Source organism: Peromyscus leucopus, chromosome 16_21 (assembly GCF_004664715.2).
Source record: "Peromyscus leucopus breed LL Stock chromosome 16_21, UCI_PerLeu_2.1, whole genome shotgun sequence".
Lineage (NCBI taxonomy): Eukaryota > Metazoa > Chordata > Mammalia > Rodentia > Cricetidae > Peromyscus > Peromyscus leucopus.
The window spans coordinates 12,846,962-12,866,366 of record NC_051084.1 but is presented as its reverse complement, the minus strand read 5'-3'; positions in this window follow the sequence as shown (position 1 = coordinate 12,866,366).

The following is a 19,405-nucleotide window of genomic DNA, read 5'->3' as shown; positions in this document are numbered from 1 at the left end:
GTTCCTAGCACCCTATGGGTGTCAAACAACTTCCTCTAACTCCAGCTCCAGGGGATCCATCGCCCTCTGCTGGCCTCGGCTGGCACCTGCAAGCGGGTGCACATATCCACGCACATACACATAAAATAAAGCTTTAAAAGAAGCAAAAAAGAGACTCACTTGGGTCATTTGAAGCCCCCAGGGATTGGGGAGGTCCTCGTCACCTCAACAAAACCTGGCCTGATGGATTCAGCGGCAGGGCTAACCTGCAGAGGAGGAAAAAGACGGTATTGACAATCCCAATCCCTTCCCCAGTATATCGCTGACATAATTGGGATATCCATTTTTGTGTTATCTTTTCCTTGTATCATTTTTTTCCCCTTCCCTAGGTGATGGCACCAGTTAGCATTTGGTGTGGCTGCGAACGTCAGATAACCCCGATTCACAATGACTTCAACAGCCGAGTAACTTCAGTCTCCTGTGTTACAATATCCAGAAGTAGGCGATCTGGAGCCGGGGTAGCGATCCGGTGATCCAGAACTCAGCCACTCTCTTTTGGGTGACTCCATCCTTTTCTACAGATGACTTCCTCCCAGTGATTCAAGATGGCTGCCAAGACTCAAACTATGACATCTGCATTCCAGCCAGCTCAGAGGCGGGAGGCATCGGGAAGGGTAGGCTTGGTCTCTGTGACTGACACAGGTCACATAGGAACTGTGCTGTCCCCCCGGGGTTGTCCTGTGTTTGTTCACTGGCCGGGACTTTGTCACAAGGCCACGCTTAGTTGCAAGGGAGGCTGGGAAATGGAGTGTGTATTCTGGGCAACCGTGTGCCCTGCTGATGTTTTTGCCAAGGAGGAGAGAGAGACCCAGGGAGGCAGCTGGTGGCTGCTGGCTGGCACGGCTCTGCTGCCTCCCATGCAGGGTCTGTGCTGTAATGACTGGTTTGGACCCTTTCCAATTTATTTCACATTCCGGGTAACCATATTAGTGAGAATTGCTTTTCTCCATTTGTGCTATTTCGTTGGGATTTATTTCCAAATGTGTGACAACCTGCCAGGTTGGAGGGTGTGAGTCGCTCTCTCTGGCGGGAGCTGCGGACTTTGTCTCTGGAGCACTGGGGCAGCAGAGATTTTTTCGGAGCCTGTGTTCTTGTTTCCTCCCGAGGTGGCACTGCCTTCCTCCTCGTCCTCCTCCTCCTTGATCCTCCTCCCTCTCCTCTTTTTTTCTTTCCTCTCCTTTCTTTCCTTCCTTCCTTTCTCTCTTTAATTTTTTTTACGAGCACAGGTATTTTATCTGCCTGCATGTCTGTGCACCATGTGCGTGCAGCAAGGTCAGAAGAGGGTGTTGGATTCTCTGGAACTAGAGTTACAGATCCATGAGGTGCTGGAAAGTGAGCCCAGATCCTCTGCAAGCGCAGCCAGTGCTCTTAACTGCTTAGCCATCCTTCCAACCACCCGCCTGCTTTTTGAAACAAGGTCTCACTTTGCAGCTTAGGCTGTGTTTGGGGGGGGCACCTACCCCACCCCGCCACAGGCCAGGATTACAGGAGGGGGCCTCCATGCCCTATTTATTTTGTTTGCTTGGGTTTCTTATTTGTTTGTCTGTTTGGTTTTGTTTGGCTTTGAAACAGTCTCATGTAGCCCAGGCTGGACTGGAACTTGCTATGTAGGCAAGGATAACCTTGAATTCCTGATTCTCCAGCCTCCATCTCCCAAGTTACAGAACTTCAAATATGTGCCGCCATTCCTGGTTGATTTACATGCCTTTTTTAAAAAACCAATTTAACAGGTTATGAAGGCTGTTTTTTTTTTAATTTTAAGTTACATGTGTGTGTGCACACGCATGCGCATGAACATGCCATGGAGTATAGATGGAGGCCAGAGGCCAGCTCTTGGGAGTTGGTTCTCTTCTTTTACTATGTGGGACCCAGGGATTGAACTCAGCTACTCAGGCTTGGCAGCAAATGCCTTTACCCGCTCAGCCATCTCACACTGCTGAATATCTAATTTTGTATCCATTGTTAGTTAGTTGAGGTTTTTGACCTGGGCTAATTTCCACTCTATATATTCTTAAAGAATAACCAATTTTGTTTCCAATTAGAAGGAAAATTCAGAGCTGAGAAAGCTTTGGCTTGGAAGATGGAGCCACAGGGCAGTTGGGCCAGAGCCTGTACTGGAACTAGCTGACCCCTAAGCCAGTGTGCACATGCACAGGGCTAAGTTTAAATAATGAAGCAGGCATGCGTCAATGTGGGGCGCCAGCAAGACCGCTGCCTGGGAGACGGAGGAACGCCCCCCCCCCCAGACGAGGTTTGGTCTAACTGAACTCCTCAGCATACACAGGCACCTCTTCCTCTCCTGACCCCAACATGTGCTCCCCTGTGGCAGACATGAGCCCAGAAAACAGACAAGATGGACACGAGGAGAGAGGAGGCCCAGCAGGCCTGAGTCCAGGCCACCTTCTCACCCACAAGACTCGGAGTGAAATAATGACACCAGGAGGGGACAGTGGGGTGCTGAGAGGTCTGAGGACCATCTGCCCTCCTCCCCGAGGTCAGCTCACTCTGCCTCTTGCTCACCTGGGTCCACACCCCTGTCCTACCCTGTATCTGCCTAGGTACTCACGGGGACTCAGCCATACTCTGGCGGCCAGGGTCGAGTTTATCTTTGCGTCTCTCGGAGAATGGGTATCATGGCCTCTGTTCTAGAGCTAAAATGTGTCACTTGGGACATCCCCTGGTGCTTTATCAAAGTGAGCAAAGGAGCACAGAGAGGGTGTCACTTTCTCAGGGTCCCCTGTCTGCTAGTGGCAGAGCCCCAACAGCGTCCTGACTGCAGTTCCATTCTACTCTAGATTATTTGGGTTTTGTTTGATTGGTTTGTTTTGTTTGGGGAGGCGGGGTCCCATGTATCCCAGAATGCCCTTGAACTTGCCCTGTCTCTTGTAGCTGAGGTTGACCTTGAACTGGTCCTCCTGCCTCCACGTTCTGAGTGCTGCAGTTCATAGGCATGCACTTCCACATCCAGGATACAGTGCTGCTTTATCGGGCTCCCATCTGGGCCTAGGCTATGAGCTGGAGAGACATGGCTCTTTGGGCCCTCCTAATGGTCCCGGCTAGCAAGCTTGAGTAGGTGTGGAGAGAATGGACACACAGGGCTGCCTTGGAGCTGCTTCTCTTCTGTGTGTGTCTGAAGGGAAGCTGAGGGACTAGGAAGGAGCCCTCGGCGGCCTGCCATGGGCTGGCGGCGCATGTACATTAAGATACTATAACCAAGGTACCAACTGAGTCCTTAACCCGCAGCAGGGGTGAAATTCCAGTAGGCTTGCATGTGGAATTTTCCACAGGAATGTTCCTGAGCCAGTTTGAGAACTCGGGGCACCCTCCACTAAGTCAAGGATATAGAAAGAGGAGAGGGAGGGGGCAGAGAGGGCTGAGGCAGGGGGAGGCTGCTTTAAAGGGAGCTCTAGCCACCCCACAGGCCCCAACTTCTACCTACAAGAAGCACCATGAGGAAAGAGAAGGGTGTAACCTGAGGGGGTGAGGGTGAGGAGAAACACAAACCTTTGACTAGCATAACACATACTTGTCATCTCAGCACTCAGGAGGTAGAGGCAGGATCAGGAGTTCAAGGCCAGCCTTGCCTATATAACAAGTTCCAGGCCAGCCTGGGCTACATGAGACCCTGTCTGTATCAGTTACTCTCCCTGTTGCTGTGATAAGACCCTTGGGGGAAAAAAGCCACTTAAGGGAGAAAAGGTGTGTTGTGGCTCACAATTCAGGATGCAACCCCTCATGGCGGAGCAGTCATGACAGCAGAAACCTGAGATGGTTGGTCACATCGCATGCTCAGTCAGAAACCAGCGAGGGATGGATGCTGGTGCTCAGCTCATTGTGTCCTTTCACACAGTCCAGGGGTCCAGCCCAGGGAATGGTGCCACCCACAGTGGGCAGGTCTCCCACCTCAATTCAGCTAATCAAGATAATCCTCCACAGGCATGCTGAGATGTCTATCCCTCCCCCACCCCGTGATGACTGGGGGATTCTCCTCCAAGGGGTAAGAAATGAAGACTTGTGTCTGCATGAGAATCCTTAGCAGGATTGCCCACGCAGGCTCTGCTCACAACAGCCAAAAGTGGAAGCAGCCCAGGTACCCACGGCTGATGGAAAAAACGAGCAATGTGGAGCGTCCACACAGAGAATGAAATACTGACATGGACCCTGACACAGGCAAACCTTCAAAACACCAGGTGTCACGAGCCAATCACCAACACAATAACCTAGCCACTAGGTTTAGCCACTGTATGTGGCGAGAGTGGGCAGGTCTGTAGGGCAGAACACGGATTAAGAGCTCCTGGGGCTAGGGAGTGGGCAGGTGGGCACGGGGTGGGCGATGGGGAATGGAGACGAATTGGTGCAGGGTTTCTTTGGGGAAACTCATGCAAATGTTCAGAAATGAATAGTGGTGTTGTTGCACGGCTCCGAATATAGTTTGAATAATAACTGAACTGTGCGCGTTAGGAGGGTGGCGTTTATGGTACGTAAACTACAAAGCAGTTGCACTTGTTTCGAGACCACAGAAGCAGGGCTTCTCTGAGACAACAGGGACTGTCACCACCTGCTGTTTCTGCCGGGTCAGGGGAAGATGCTGTCTTGGTCTCTTTTCCTGTCACTGAGATAAAATACCTTGACAAGAGCCATCTAAGCAGGGAGGGTTTATTACAGCTCAAGGTTTGAGGTATAGTCCATCATGTCAGGACAGCAGGAGCTTGAGTCTGCTGATCACGGCACAGCCACAATCAGGAAGCAGAGAGTGATGAATGAATGCTTGCTGTTGGGGGACAGGGGGTGGGGGGTAGGGGTGGGGGAGGAGGACTTTCTCCACTTACACAATTCAGGATCCCAGTCAGGGACCGGTCCCACCTACCTCCTACCTCAATCAACGTAATCCAGGTAACCCCTCCACAGGCAGAGGCCCCTGTCTCCTAGATTCTAGATTCTGCAGAGATGACAGTTCACATTATCCAATACCAAATCCCCACCACACACATCTGAGAGCAAGTGTGCGTTCATCACACCAGTTAGACTCACAACACCTTATCTGAACGGCCGTGTGTAATCCTGCCCAGGCTGCTGGTGACTCGGAGCTTCCAGAAATCAGTTTGGAAAAGGCCTTGACGGGTCAAAGTACCGAACCATGGTAAGAGTTGGAAGAAATCTTGTATTTACCATCTGCATACATTCATAAGAGGGTGGGGGTGTGAGGAGTAAGAGAAGTTTGTGGAGAAAGACCTGGCTTAGTCATCAACCTGTATCTATCTACTTTTGATTAGATTAAAAGAAGTAGAAGGAGGCTGTTGAGACGGCTCATCAGCTGTGAACTGCTCTTTCAGAGGACCCGGGTTCAGTTCCCAGCACCCACATCAGGTAGCTCACAACCACCTGGAACTCCAACTCCAGGGAACCGGACTCCCTCTGCTGGCCTCAAAGGACACTACACTCATGTGCATAAGCCCACACTCGGGCTCACACCTCTACATATAATTAAAAAAAAAAAAAAAACTTTTCTAAAAAGCAGAGCCACTGCATCAAAGGAGGTGACAGTCCCTGTGGGTGAAGAATTAATTCCCTCACTGTGTTCTGTGCTCGGCAGCATGAAGACACCACTCTCAGGAGAAATTGGCAAGAAATGTTAACAGCGTGAGAACCGTGTCAGACGAGAACAGCAGCGGTAGCTGAGGCCATTACTGCTGTCGCATGGAAGGCTAACTGGATGTGCTCTCTGCCGTCCTTCGGGGACAAGCCAGGACCACACATGTAAGTTGGGGGCGGGGGCGGGCGTTCAGCTTTCACCTAAGAAAGTAAACCAGAGTGGACTGTTGCCAGAATAGACTGCCTCAGAAATAAATCACACCAGCTAACGCTTAGTGAGAAACACATGAAAGGCCCTGAATTGTGTGTGTTTATTTTGAATCTGCGATACAGCCCACAGCTTTAAACGCAAACAATACAAAAAGTGTGTGGCGACAGGCTGTGTCCCCATGCTCGAGTTTCTCCTGCATATCTGACTTCCACACACAAGAACACTTCTTAAAAAGCACTTCCAAAGCGTCTAGAGGCAAATGCAAACACATTTCTATGCCCTTCTTTTTTACAGATTTATTTCTATTATTTTAAGAGTGTGTGTGTGTGTGTGTGTGTGTGTGTGTGTGACCAGAAGAGTCAGATTCACCTGGATCTGGAGCTTTAGATGTTTGTGATCCCCTGATGTGGGTGCTAGGATTTGAACTCACATCCTTCACAAGAGCAGTACATGCTCTTAACGGCTGAGCCATCTTTCCAGTCCCCCTTCCTTTTTTATATAAAAGACAATACAACCCACGTGTCTTTGCTTCGAGTTGGATATTTTCTATGTACCTAGCATGTTTCTCTTTTCTGTTGGCATGATACTCTCTTTAACCCATGTAGTTAGCTAGTTAACTTAGTAGCCCAGGCTAGCCTTGTTGAGACCCCTCCTCCCCCTTTGAGACAAGGACTTGTGTAACCTAAGCGAGTCTCCAACTGCTAAGTAATTGAAGATTACCTTGAAATCTAAATCCTGTTTCCTCCACCTGGGATCGCACGTGTGCCACCATGCCCAGTTTACGAAGTTATGGTGGGATCACGTGTGCCACTATTCTGGGTGGTTTTGCATGTCAACTTGACCCAAGCTAAAGTCATCAGAGTAAAGAGTCTCAGCTGAGGAAGCGCCTCCTTGAGATCCAGCTGTAAGGCATTTTCTCATTTAGTGATTGATGGCGGAGGGCCCAGCCCATGGTGGGTGGGGCCATCCCTGAGCTGGTGGTCCTGGGTTCTATAAGAAAGCAGGTTGAACATGTCATGTGAAGCAAGCTAGTAAGCAGCACCCTCCATGGCCTCTGCATCAGTTCCTGCCTCCCGGATCCTGCCCTGCTTGAGTTCCTGTCCTGCCTTCCTTCAGTGATGAACAGCAATGCTGAACGGTAAGCGTAATAAACCCTTTTTCTCCCCAACTTGCTTTTTGGTCTTGGTGTTTGGTTCCAGCAATAGAAGAAACCCTAATTAAGACAGCCTCCACACCCAGCGTATGCAGTAATTGTGGGATCACATGTGTGTGCCTCCACACCCAGCGTATGCAGTGATGGTGAGATCACATGTGTGTGCCTCCACACCCAGTGTATGCAGTGATGGTGAGATCACATGTGTGTGCCCAGTGTATGCAGTGATGGTGGGATCACATGTGTGTGCCTCCACGCCCAGCGTATGCAGTGATGGGGACCGAAGTCAGGCCCTTGTGCACCAAGGCAAGCAGTCTACCAGCCAAGCTACATCCCCCAGCCCAGGGCTTGTTGGATTCCTAATTTCATTACTTTCATTTTCAGTTTTACAGTTTCCATTTGGTTCTCTAAAGATTCTAATTCTCTGGTGGAAGATTGCATCCATATCTTTTCACTCATTTTTTTCTGGTTTCATGAACATATAAATCACAGCTAATTAAAATCCTTAAAAATCTAGAGAACTGTGGGTCTGTCTCTTTCTTTTTTCTTTTCTGAATGCTAGACATTTTACACTTTATAATACGTCTAGGTTCTGGGATTGAACTCAGGTCTTCAGGCCCATGCAGCAAGCACCTGTTCCACTAAGTCTTCCTACCAGCCCTATCCTAAAGTCTGTCCCATTGGTGTATTGAAATAGGGATCGATAACTGGAAAATCTCTTTTTCACTAGACGGCAATTATCATAGGCTGCTGTCTCCAATCTGTACAGCAATTCTGACCGTGTATATAGTTTTATTTTTGTGCGTCTATTTGGTTTGGCTTATTCTCTCTTTAAAAGAACAAATTGTATTTGTTCATTATTAATGTGTATGAAGTGGCAGTGGGGGGCAGGGGGGGGGCGTGCTTGACACAGCACTCATGTGGAGGTGTTGCTAAAATTCCTTCCCAAGAGGAGCCATAAACTATGTCTACCCCTCATCCCAAGGTCCCGATGACAAGTGACATGAACCTTCCAATGTTCATAAGCCAGTGAGTTCACTGGGCTCCCTCACAGAACATAGGTGAGGGGCTGCTTACAGGGGTGTGGGGTGAAGGCTCCCCATTAGCTGCAAAGATGGAGCCCCTACCCTAGTCTTCCCAGCCTGTACAGTGTAACTCCTCCTGGAGGCCATTAAGGCAGAGTTTCGTAGCAGGCGGTGGGAACAGCTCAGGTGAGGGTCCACACCGAGTGTAAACAGTCAGCGAGCCCAGCTGGGAGGGTCCTTCCGCAAGGGGGCACAGCTGAACCTCCCTAGATGGCGGTTGCTTGGCTCAAAGGATAGTCACACACAACAGGAGGTCAGAGGAGAACTCTGTGGGGCTGGTTCTCTCCTTCTTCCTGCCTTTATGAGGGTGAGGATCAAACTCAGGTCGTCTGGCTGTCGGGGCGAGTGTGTTTACACAGGGGGCCATCCTGCTGGCCCTGGTTTGAGTTCTTGAGACAGGGTCTGTGATGGCTATTCTTGTGTGTCACTTGACTACATCTGGAATTAAAATCCAAAGATTGGGGGGGAGTGATCACCTGGAGGGATTTTTTTCTTAATTTGAAGTGGGAAGATCTATTTCTAATCTGGATCTTTGAGGCTGGAAGACACACCTTTAATCCAGACCTTTTGAGCCGGGGAAACCCCACCTCTAACCTGGATCACACCTTCTGCTGGAAGTCTACATAAGGACATGGAAGAAGGAAGCTCTTGCTCTTTGCCTGCTCTCCCTCACCTCGCTAACAAGTCCATTCCTTTCACTGGAGCCTGCTTCAGCATTCCAGTGTGTACTGAAGACCAGCGGAGACATCCAGCCTCGCGTACTGAACAACTACTGGATTCTTAGCCTTCCATTCATAACCAGCCATTGTTGGATTAAAATGGACCACAGCCTGTAAGTCATTCTAATAAATCCCCTTTCTATATATAGAGTCATTCAATAAATTGTTACTCTAGAGAACCCTGACTAATACAGGGTTTCCTGTAGTTCAGACTGGCCTGAACTTACTATGTGACTGACGATGACCTTGAACTTCTGATCTCTGCTGCTCCATCTATGCATTAGTATTACAGGAGTATATTGCCATCATGCCTAGCCAATGAATGTTTTATAATTAATATAGAATCCAAAGTGTCTCAAGGAAACCCCAGCAGGCATGAGATTAATTTCCAAGTCTGCTGGGCAGTAGTGGTGCATGCCTTTAATCCCAGCACTCGGGAGGCAGAGCCAGGTGGATCTCTGTGAGTTCGAGGCCAGCCTGATCTACAGAGCGAGTTCTGGGACAGGTTCCAAAGCTACACAAAGAAACCCTGTCTTTAAAAAAAAATTCCAAGTCTCTCTGGCTGCAGAGCGGGCATGCCCCTCAACCCTGTGACCATCCGTCCATGGGCTTTACCGGAGGGCCAACCACCGCGGAGTTCTAAACCATTTCTGTTCATATCCGAGAAGCCATGTTGGCTACAGATGTAGGCGGGGACTGTCTTGGTTCATTTTCGGTTGCTGTGAGTGACCAGGTTATAAAGAGTGGAGGTTCCTGTAGCATGTGATTCTGGAGGTTCTGGAGACTGCACTCAGGGTGGCAAGCTTTTTCATCTTTGGGCTTGTTGCCTTCTGGTCACAAGATAATGCCACAGCTCTGGGCGATTCACCTGCGCGTCACTGTATTCCAGGCAGAAAGGAGGAGGAGCAGGCTTTGAACCCGGGATGTACCCTCCAGGAATTGGTAGGCTGTCCCAGTAGCTCTTTGGCCTAAACTGGGTCACATGCCCACTGAGGAACCGATCGACATTCAAGCTGGACAGCATTTCCCTGGCTAGCGCAGGCCAGGCATGTTTTGTTTCCTGGGGCCTGAGAGTCCACTTCCTTAGACTTACTGTCTCTTCCTCAGCAGAGCCCAGGGAAGAGGGGACTGCCATGAGATACATGACTGGCCATGCCTGCGACAGGTTCGGGCTTTGACAGCTTCCCAGGAAGCCCCAGTCACCTAGACACTCAGCCGAGGTGGCTCAGGGCCTCTGGGACAGTTGTGCCCCTCCTCTGTGGCTGTTCCTCAGCTTCTTCCAGGCTCCTCCTCTGCAGACATCCTCTCTTCCACCCTGGCCGTCTGCCTCAGGGAAAGGCCTCTCCTGGGCTCCTTCGTCAAGCTCAGAAGAATTCCCACAGGCCTGCCTCTGTTCAGGTCCCTGGCAGCCTGGGTGCTGTCTTGAGGTGAGGGGCAGCTCTCTCTCCAGTGCAGAGGCCAGTGGGGGATGCTGGGAGTGGATGGGGGCGGGGGTGGGTGGGGGGGAGGAAGCCAGATGGGATAAACACGCCATGAACCATATTGCTATGGTCCAAGGGTCTGAGTCCCTTGAGAGACCTCTGTTGAAACCTGGTCCCTGACATGACAGCATCACAAGGTGAGGCGTTTAGGCCACGGCTGGGTCATGAGGGCTCCACCCTGGAGTGGAGTCTGTGCCCTTATAAAAGACACTGGCTGGACACGGCCTCACACCTGGCATCTCAGCACTTGAAGGCTGAGGCAGGTGGACCAGAGTTAAAGCTGTCTTCACCGGACACTAGATTGGCTGGGGGCTTGCCCTTGCCCTTCCCTGCTTCTGGGAGGGTGGGTGACATGTTTTTCCTGTGTATCTGTGGGTTGGCAGGGTTTCTGGTCTCACAGCCCAACAGACTAAGACACCGAATGTGTTCACCTTAGAATAACCATCATTCAATGCAGAATTGAGATGAAAACTCTCACGGTCCTACCATCTCGTTTCCTCATTTCTCAGGCAGGTTCAGAAGCCATACCTGGCGTGACAAGGACCCTGGGGGTTAGGAGGCTGGGGGGAGAGCTGTCCTTAGCCAGGTATTCGGGCCTATCCATCCGGCCCCCACTGCAAAAGCTCACAGCTGCCTCTGCTCTAGAGAGCTCCGTCTGCCACCTTGTCCCATGGCCCCAGCCTGGGCTCCTGGCAGCCAGTGACAGCCTGACGGGAGGGGTTAAAAAGCCGGTCCCCTGGCCTCCGAGGGCCCATGCCATCTGATGATCATGCTGCCATGTCCTGTCCTACGGGTCAAGTCTCAGCCGTGCCTTCCAGGGGACCGCCCTCCCCCTCTGTTTCCACCCAATATCAGTCACAAGCAGTTACTCCTGTGTCAGCTCGGCGGCGGGCAGGGGAAGTGTGTCAAGATGACACCTAGGGATTGTCCATGCTGAGGGCCGAAGGCAGGACCTCCCTGGGATCCCCCTGGGTGACTCCATCACCTTCCTGTGGCTCCCCATACTGAGCAGACCACAGGGCTCAGTACAGGCATGAGGCAAGGTCTTTGACATAAAAGGATATCCCCCTTTATAAAGATTTAATTGTGTGTGTGTGTGTGTGTGTGTGTGTGTGTGTATGTGCATGTGCCTGCAGGTACCCAAGGTGACCAGAAGAAGGCATTGGGTCTCCTGGAGCCACCCAGTGTGAGTGCTTGGAGCCGAACCCTGGTCCTTAAGTGCTCTTAACCACTGAGCTATCTCTCTGGTCCTCTCGTTCCTTTCTATCTGAGGAGGAAGGCTGGCGAATGGAAAGAGTCTGTGTGCCTTCAGGAGGGGACAAAGCGGCCAGAGCTGAGCTGGAGCCAGGAAGGGCAGAGAGAAGGCTAGGGTGGAGACTTGGAGGCAGAGTGGCCATGGGACAGGCACAGACTAGGAAGTGTTTACCCTGCTCACCTCTCATCCCACCTGCTCCCGGGAAAGTCCTGCACATTATGCCACACACAGTAGGGGTGCTGCATTTGGGGAGCAGGGGTCCCGCCTGTGGGAGCCCTCAGCACCCTCTTCCTCCCTTCCAGACTCCGAGCAGGAGCACTAACTGTATAGAGGAGGGGAGGAGCCTTCCAAGGCTGCACTACCTGGTCTCCAGAGCATCAGAAGAGGGAGCCCCCCCCCTCTCTCCAGCAGGGATTTAATTAGATGCACTAATTAGTTGCTGGGTGTGAGAGATGGAGACGCAGGCGCCTGTGTGCCTGCGAGCTGAGGGTGGCTTCGGGCTGGCGGTGAACAGGAAGAGCCGCCAAGGGAGACTTGGCTCTACGCCGAGGGGACAGCGCTAGGAACTAGACTCTGCTGGTGCTGTCCCTGGGGTGGGCAGGCCAGAGAAGGGGAGGGCCCAGGGGCACACTCTGCTCACACACACACACACACACACACACACACACACACACACACGCCAACCCTCACACAGATACACAATCACATACTTGTCTACGACCACAGAGTCACTCTATTTGCGCACACATTTGTACTAGATACTCTCACCCAGTTCTCTCTCTCTCTCTCTCTCTCTCTCTCTCTCACACACACACACACACACACACACACACACATATTCACAGTCACACATTCACACATACACACCTGCATTCATACATGCTCTCACAGTAATTCATAGACACACCATATTCACTTATCTACACATGAACGCTCGAGCACACATGCACACACACGTGTGCGCGCACACACACACATACACACTCAAGTGCAGGGTTTTGTGTTTTGTGGGTTTTTGTTTAATTACTCTTTCTTGCTTTTGTTTTAAGACAAGATCTCACGTGGCCCAGGCTGGCCTTGAACTTGCTGTAGAGCCAAGGACGCCCTTAAACTCCTGATCTTCTTACTCTTCCTAAGTGCCGGGATTAATAAAGTACACTACCAGCCTGGCTCAGGAAAAGCAGCTTTGACTTCCACATTCACCCCATCTGAACAGCGCTAGAATCTTCTTTTCGGCTCAACTCCAGGGCCACCCACCGGGCCCCCACCCCACTCCACATCAGCGCCCCGCCTCACACTGGTCTCTTAGGGGTGTCCTCTCCAACCCTTCGGCTTTATCAAAGGGAAAAGAAACTCCTTAAAGCAGAGGCCCTCGTTCCCCCTGCTGTGGTGGCCAGAGTGGCCACCCCCAGTGTCCAGGTGTGCTCCACAGTATTGGCCAGTACCAATTTCAGGGGTCAAGGATGTCCTGAGAGATCCGTGTAGTCACATACCAGGGTCAACTAACACGATAAGATCTGAGTGATCTTGAGGGAGTTTTTTTTTTTTTTTAAAAAAAAAAAAAAAAAAAAACCTTCTCTGAAGGCTGAGTGTGGTGGCGCACACCTTTAATCCCAGCACTCAGGAGGCAGGGGAAGGGGCAGTTGGACCTTTGTGAGTTCGTGGCCAGCCTGGTCTACCTAGTGAGTTCCAGGACAGTCAGAGCCAGGGAAAGATTCTCTCAAAAGAACACAAAAGAAAGAAAAGAAAGCTCTGGCGCCGCCCTCTGTGTGACAAGTTCAGGCTGTGTGGGAACAAGTAAAATCTCATGTCACAATGCAGCCTGCTGAGCTCTGGGTCTGGCGTGCCGTTCCTGCTCAGCAAAGCTAACCCTCCCACAGCCCGGGCAAAGCCAGCGTTCCCAGAACAGGGTCTCCTGCCTGGCCTTCGGGCATGGCTGCCTCTTGCCTGCCTTCCCTGTCTCAGAAGAAGACAGGTTATTAGGACAAATTTGATGGAAATGACGCATGGATTAGCATGTGCGAGGCAAAGCCTAATTCTGTTTACTGTTCTGGGGTAGCACACAATTATTACAGGAGCTGGGACAGAGTGTTTTTAATAACATTCCTTGTTAAGATTTAATTACAGGAAATTGCATTTTCTTAATCACTGAAAACTCAACTGGCTAGGAAAAGAATCGTGATAATTTTGTGTGTGGCTTATTAAGTTCTTAGGATATTCTTTCTCTTACATTTTTCCTTTATTATATGCTTCTGCTAAGTGCTTTTTAACCCGTGGAGCTGCAGATACCCCCGCCTCTCCCACCCCAGCCCCTAAACTCATTTGTAAGCTTGGTGTCAGAACCCCAGAAGCAAAGTGAGAGGATGCAATGTTGTAATCCAGCCACTGGGGTGGACAGGCCAGTCTCTGCTCCTGTAGAGGGCTAGAGTTCGATTCCTGGTACCCATGGCAGATGCCTCACAATTGCCTCTAACTCCAACTCCAAGGGATCTGATGCCTTCTTCTTAGTCTCTGCAGGCACACACACACACACACACACACACACACACACACACACACCCCAAAAAAACAAAACTAAAAAACAAACATTTTTTTTTAAAAAAGGAATGCAGCTGAGCCCAGGCTGCAATCCTGGAGCCTTCCCCACTCACAGATACGACATTGTCTGAGTCCCTAGCTAACAGACTTCCAAGTGTTAGGGTTTCGTACCTGGGGAAGGGAGTTGACGCTGAAGCAGGTATTGGCGGCCACGTGTCCTCCTCCTCCGCCCCCACTTCCTGCCTGGGATTCAGAAAGTCTGGCTGCAACTGTGCTGTGAAACCTCCATCAGAAAGCTATGAGCCCCCCACTCTGTGTCACGGCCCCGAATCGTCTCCCTTCAGCACCCCCAACATGCTGTTGTCAATCCGCTTGTACGTCCATACTGTTTGTGGTTAATCTAGTAAACCCCTCACCCCAACAGTCCATCTCAGCATCCCCCTGAACCCCCATCCCAGACTTTTCACAAATTACCCAGGGAAGTATGCTGGAGAAAGAGCCAGCGCACTCATTCTAGCCTTTCTGGGGACATGGCTCCTTCACGGGTTCACCTTCTGCCGGAAGCCTGCAGGAGCTCTCCAAAATAACCTTTAACTCTCAGGCACAGCTTAGGAGTCCAGGACCCACAGCTGTGTCCTGAGAGTGGGGGTCCATTGCCTGAGGATGAGGGCGCACTGCCAGAGCTCTCTGCCCCCTGCCTGCCTCTGTCTCTCGGGGCAGGAAGGACCGTAGGGCGTTGCCTCCTACTTGGCCAGATAGCAGATTTCACTCTTGCTGGATTGTGAGCTCTGCCTTGGGTGCCAGGGTCCTTTCTGTTTCTCCTGCTGTCTCTGAGTGTGTAGGTGGGGTGGGGGGTGGGGGGACAGGGAGACCAGGGCAGTGGAGAGGAGCTGCCAGTGAGGAAGTGGGAGGGCCCAAGGTGTGAAGAGCCACGGCCCATGAGTCCCTCCAGGAAAGCATGCTGGAGGGAGGCTGGCCAGCTGGTCACTGTGTCAGCACCGTGAGGAGCAGAACTTATAAAACCAGTGAGAGGTCGAGGAGGGATTTGTGATGGCTAAGCAAGAATGCTTCAGCTAAGAGAACAGCTCCCTGGCTCTAAATACCTGAATTTCTGTCATGGTGTGTGTGTGTGTGTGTGTGTGTGTGTGTTGGAGGGGCCCTTGGCCTTAGTCACAGCTCCATCTCTGGCTCCCAGCCGCAAGACTCTCAGAGCACAACTGTTTCTGCACGTGCTATAACCCTGAACCCTTTCCTTCGGAGATGGTCATCCCTTTGGCAAATGAGCCGCACTGTGTCTGTCTAGCATAAGGCTCCCTGGCGGCAAACCCACCCAGGTCCTCTTGTTCTTTGGGCAGGTGGGAGAGAAGAGTTAGACAGTAAGCTCTGGATGGAAGGGGCTGATCAGACACGTCTCTGAGTCTTCCAACTCTCCTCTAAACTTGAACCTCCAGCTGTCTTGATCCCCCCCCCCAGCCCCCAGTGGCCTCTCTGTTCCCTCTAAGTCGCTTTGGTGTCTTTGTTCTCCGGGCTGGGGAAAGCAGCCTTGACAGCGTTAACCCCGGTGGCAAAGTGCGGGACTTCAAAGGGGCTTCGAGGAGCTGATGGATAATAGATGTCTGGAAGCATGAATGATACATATGTAGATAAATGATGGATAATAGGGCCTGCATGATGCATAGGCGGCTGCCGGGTAATAGGTGTGTGGATACGCATGGAGAGAGGGAGCGAGACAGACAATAGACATGGGACGGCAGGAAGGACTGAGTCCGCCGGACCGTGATAAATACCTTGAGACTAGATAGGCAGGGAGACGAGATGGAAGACCATCAAAGGGAACTTCCTGGACCCAGGGCCAGAGGGAAGACCCCCCTCAGTGACAGCTAGGAGCTGTCCAGGCATCCATGGCAGATGGCAAGATGGGACTGATCTGAAAGAGCACCATCTCATGGACTGATGATGATGATGATGGATGTGCCTGGAGATAACGAATGGCTGGACCTGCTGACAGATCAAGTCGTCTCCCTCCACCCTCAGCGCCATCAGCACCCGTGCCTAGGCATCTCAGCTGTGGGTGCTGCTCAGCTGGTGGCCACACAGGGGCGCTCACGGTCGAGGCCCTCTAGGAGGGGCGAAGAAGGGACCTCCTGGCCCGCTCATGGTTTCCATGACGGCAGGACCACGTGATCCTCCTCTCTTCCCTCCTACTCCTCCGGTTCATAAATAATGTTCCTGATTGAAAACTGCTCCCCAAGGAAGGGCAAGAGAAAGGTTCCGTGCTAAGCTGCTTGTCCTGGGCATCTGAGGTATCCCCCATCCCTCCTCTGGCGTCCCTGGCCGTGCTTTAAATCCTCTTCTCTTCCCGACCCCAGTTCCTCTCTCATCTACCCAGCCAAGTTAATCGTGCAAGAAAGAGCGCAAGGAGAGGGGCTGGGGTTGGGTGGGTGGAGCTGATGGGCCCTTCTGCCCGTTACAGGAGAGTAGCACGCTTGGGCAGCCCCTCCACCAGCGGGATGGAAGAGCAGCATCCAGGGTGGACATCTTTGGGGGACCTTCCCCGGGGATTCAAAGGGAAAGAGACAGGAGAGGACCCTGAGAGGGCGGCCCCACAGGATACTGAGGTCCTGTGGGTGGAGTTGTCCCTGGGAGCCTAAGTCTGTGGTTTCCTGGTAGCTCCTGGAAGCTGGATGTAGGACCTGCAGTCATGCAGAGGAGACAAAGTCACTGCCTGAGAGAAATGCATTCCCAGGGCCATGGAAACGGGAAACTCCAGAACTTTCTACAGAGAGGCCCAGAGAGGTTCCGCGGCTAGCTGAGCATTCTATTGCCTGGCAGCTGCAGGCCTGCAGCTACCATCAAACCCAGGGACAAAAATAAAAACCAGTAAAAGCAAGAAGGGAGGAAAACTGTCAGAGAAGGCTCTTAGACGCAGTAAACAGTAGAGAGGGGCAGCGTATTATAGAAGCTGGCGTCCCTTCCTCTACTTCACGACCCCCTTATTCCTCTGGAGAGTAAAACAAACTATTTGGTACTTCTGTCCCTGCCTGGAGGAAATGCCACGAAAGTGACTTTAAGCAAGATGGCAGGCAAGGCGATGTATGCCTTTAATCCCACACTTGTGAGGCAGAGACAGGCAGATCGCTGTGACTTTGAAGCCAGCCTGTTCTGCAGAGTACGAACCTGTCTCAGAAACACAGAGGTGGGGGAAGGGAGAGAGAGGACAGATGGACGGAGGTTGACCAGGATAGGGCCACAGGTCGGAGAGATGAAGTTCTGGAAAGGGCACTGCTCAAAAGGACCAGGGTAGCCAAGGCACGGAGGTACAGTGGGACATTGGAGATGGCTCCGTGTTCCCAGGGTGAGAGCACTGGAGGAGTTACCGTAGAAGGACAGTAGGGTGAGACCGCAGAGGGTCCAGTTTGTCATGGAAGGGTTTTGAGCAGGGGAGTCTCAGGCTCAGATCTGTCATGTGGTTTCAGGGGTGTGGGAGCCTGGAGGGGGCTAGTTAAGGAGCTTCATAAGGGGAAGGGGATGGCAGGGAGCCATGCCAGCATGGTGAGGACTGCTTTAAGGGAGATTCATGAAACATTTTGGAGATCCAAAGGACAGGACCCAAGAGGGAGGAAACAGAATGGCGAAATGGAAGTCCAGACAGTCCTGTGCGGGGGCGAACGGCAATTCCACATTCTGAAAGGTCACACGGAGGGAGAGGGGCTTGGGGAAGGAGTTCCAACTTGGAATGTGCTGTGTGTGAGGGATCCAAGAACGGCCAGCCTCGATTCCAGGAGCAGCTGGAAATGCTGACCAGTGTCAATGGGCCAAGGCTGGACTCCCAGCCTACACTATGGCTGAAGACCCTGTGGGGAACAGAGCTGACCGCCCAGGAAGAGGACTAAGTCAGAACGGGTGGAGAAAAGCTGATCGGGAGGCCCCATCACCACACTGAGAGTCGGGATAGTGAGACCACAGAAAGGGAGAGAGGACAGAGACAGCGTCGATGAGCATCGCTGAAGGTGTCTGTGAACTTGGCACCGGACATCTTATTAATAATCCAGTTTGGCAGGAAGCAGGGTCTATTCCATCAGAGGGTCCATTCAAGGACAGCTTGATGAGGGTGTGGGCTGGGAGGAGAGAAGCCAGCCAGAGACGCTAACTGGGGAGCTGAAGTCTGAAGATGGGATGTCCACCAGACTGTCTGCTGTAGTAACACCCCTTAAAACCAGAAACGACACGGGAGGAATCTGAAGGGATCTAAAAACTTGTTTTATTACATTTATTCATGTGTGTGGTATGTGTCTGTGTATGCATGCCAAGGCACGAGTTCTGAGGTAAAGGACAAGTTTTAGGAGTTGGTTCTTTCTTTCCATCATGTGACGGAAGGTTCCGCTGATTGAACTTAGGTTGGCAGGCATGGTGGCAGGTGCCTTTACCCACAAAGCTATCTCTCTGGCCCCTGAAAGGGACACCTGGTTCTTCTGATTCAGGAAAAACAGGAGGAGGGAAACCCCACCCTCTTAGGTGGTATCAGCCAAGGAAGGGGGAATTCCTTCAACAGTCAGGGATGGTAACAAAATCGCAACTCGCCATGGTTCAGGAAGTGGTCCTGGTGGATGTCCGCAGAGCAAGCTCTTGTGAGCACTGCAGATCCACCCACTTAATTCTCAAGGCAAGGGAGGCCGGGGATGAGCTCAGCTGGTAGAGAGCCTGCAGAGCATGCACAAGGCGTGGCTTCGATCCGCAGTACTGCATATTCTACTGTGGCGGGATATATCTGCAATCCCGGCATTTAGGAAGTGGAAGCAAGAGGGTCAGAAGTTCAAAGTCATCCTCAGAGTGAGTTCTAGGCAGCCTGGGACACAGGACACCCTGTCCCAACCAACCAACAAGATCCTAGCCCAGGCTGGTAGGCTCTGGTGTCCCCACACTGACCACAGGCTGCATCATTAGTGAGGTCAATCAGCACCAGCCCCAAGACCCTGCTGTCTCTCCCACCGTCTCAGCCTCCTCCTGCCTGACTGCTCATCCCTCCTTGGCGAGACCTGCCTCTCTGTCTCTCATCCCAGAGGGAAGAGACGCACTTCCCCGATGGTCCCAACAGCAAGGTTTTAAGTGGCCCAGTTCAGGTCACCATGCCCACCTCAGAGTCAGTCACTCTGCCTGCAACATGGGGGTCAGACATGGAACCAGAGAGTCCAAGCAACGGCCATCTTAGAATCCCTCTGGGAAGCTGGGCAGTGGTGGCGCACACCTTTGATCCCAGCACTTGAGAGGCAGAGCCAGATCTCTGTGAGTTCCAGGCCAGCCTGGTCTCCAGAGCGAGATCCAGGAAAGGCAC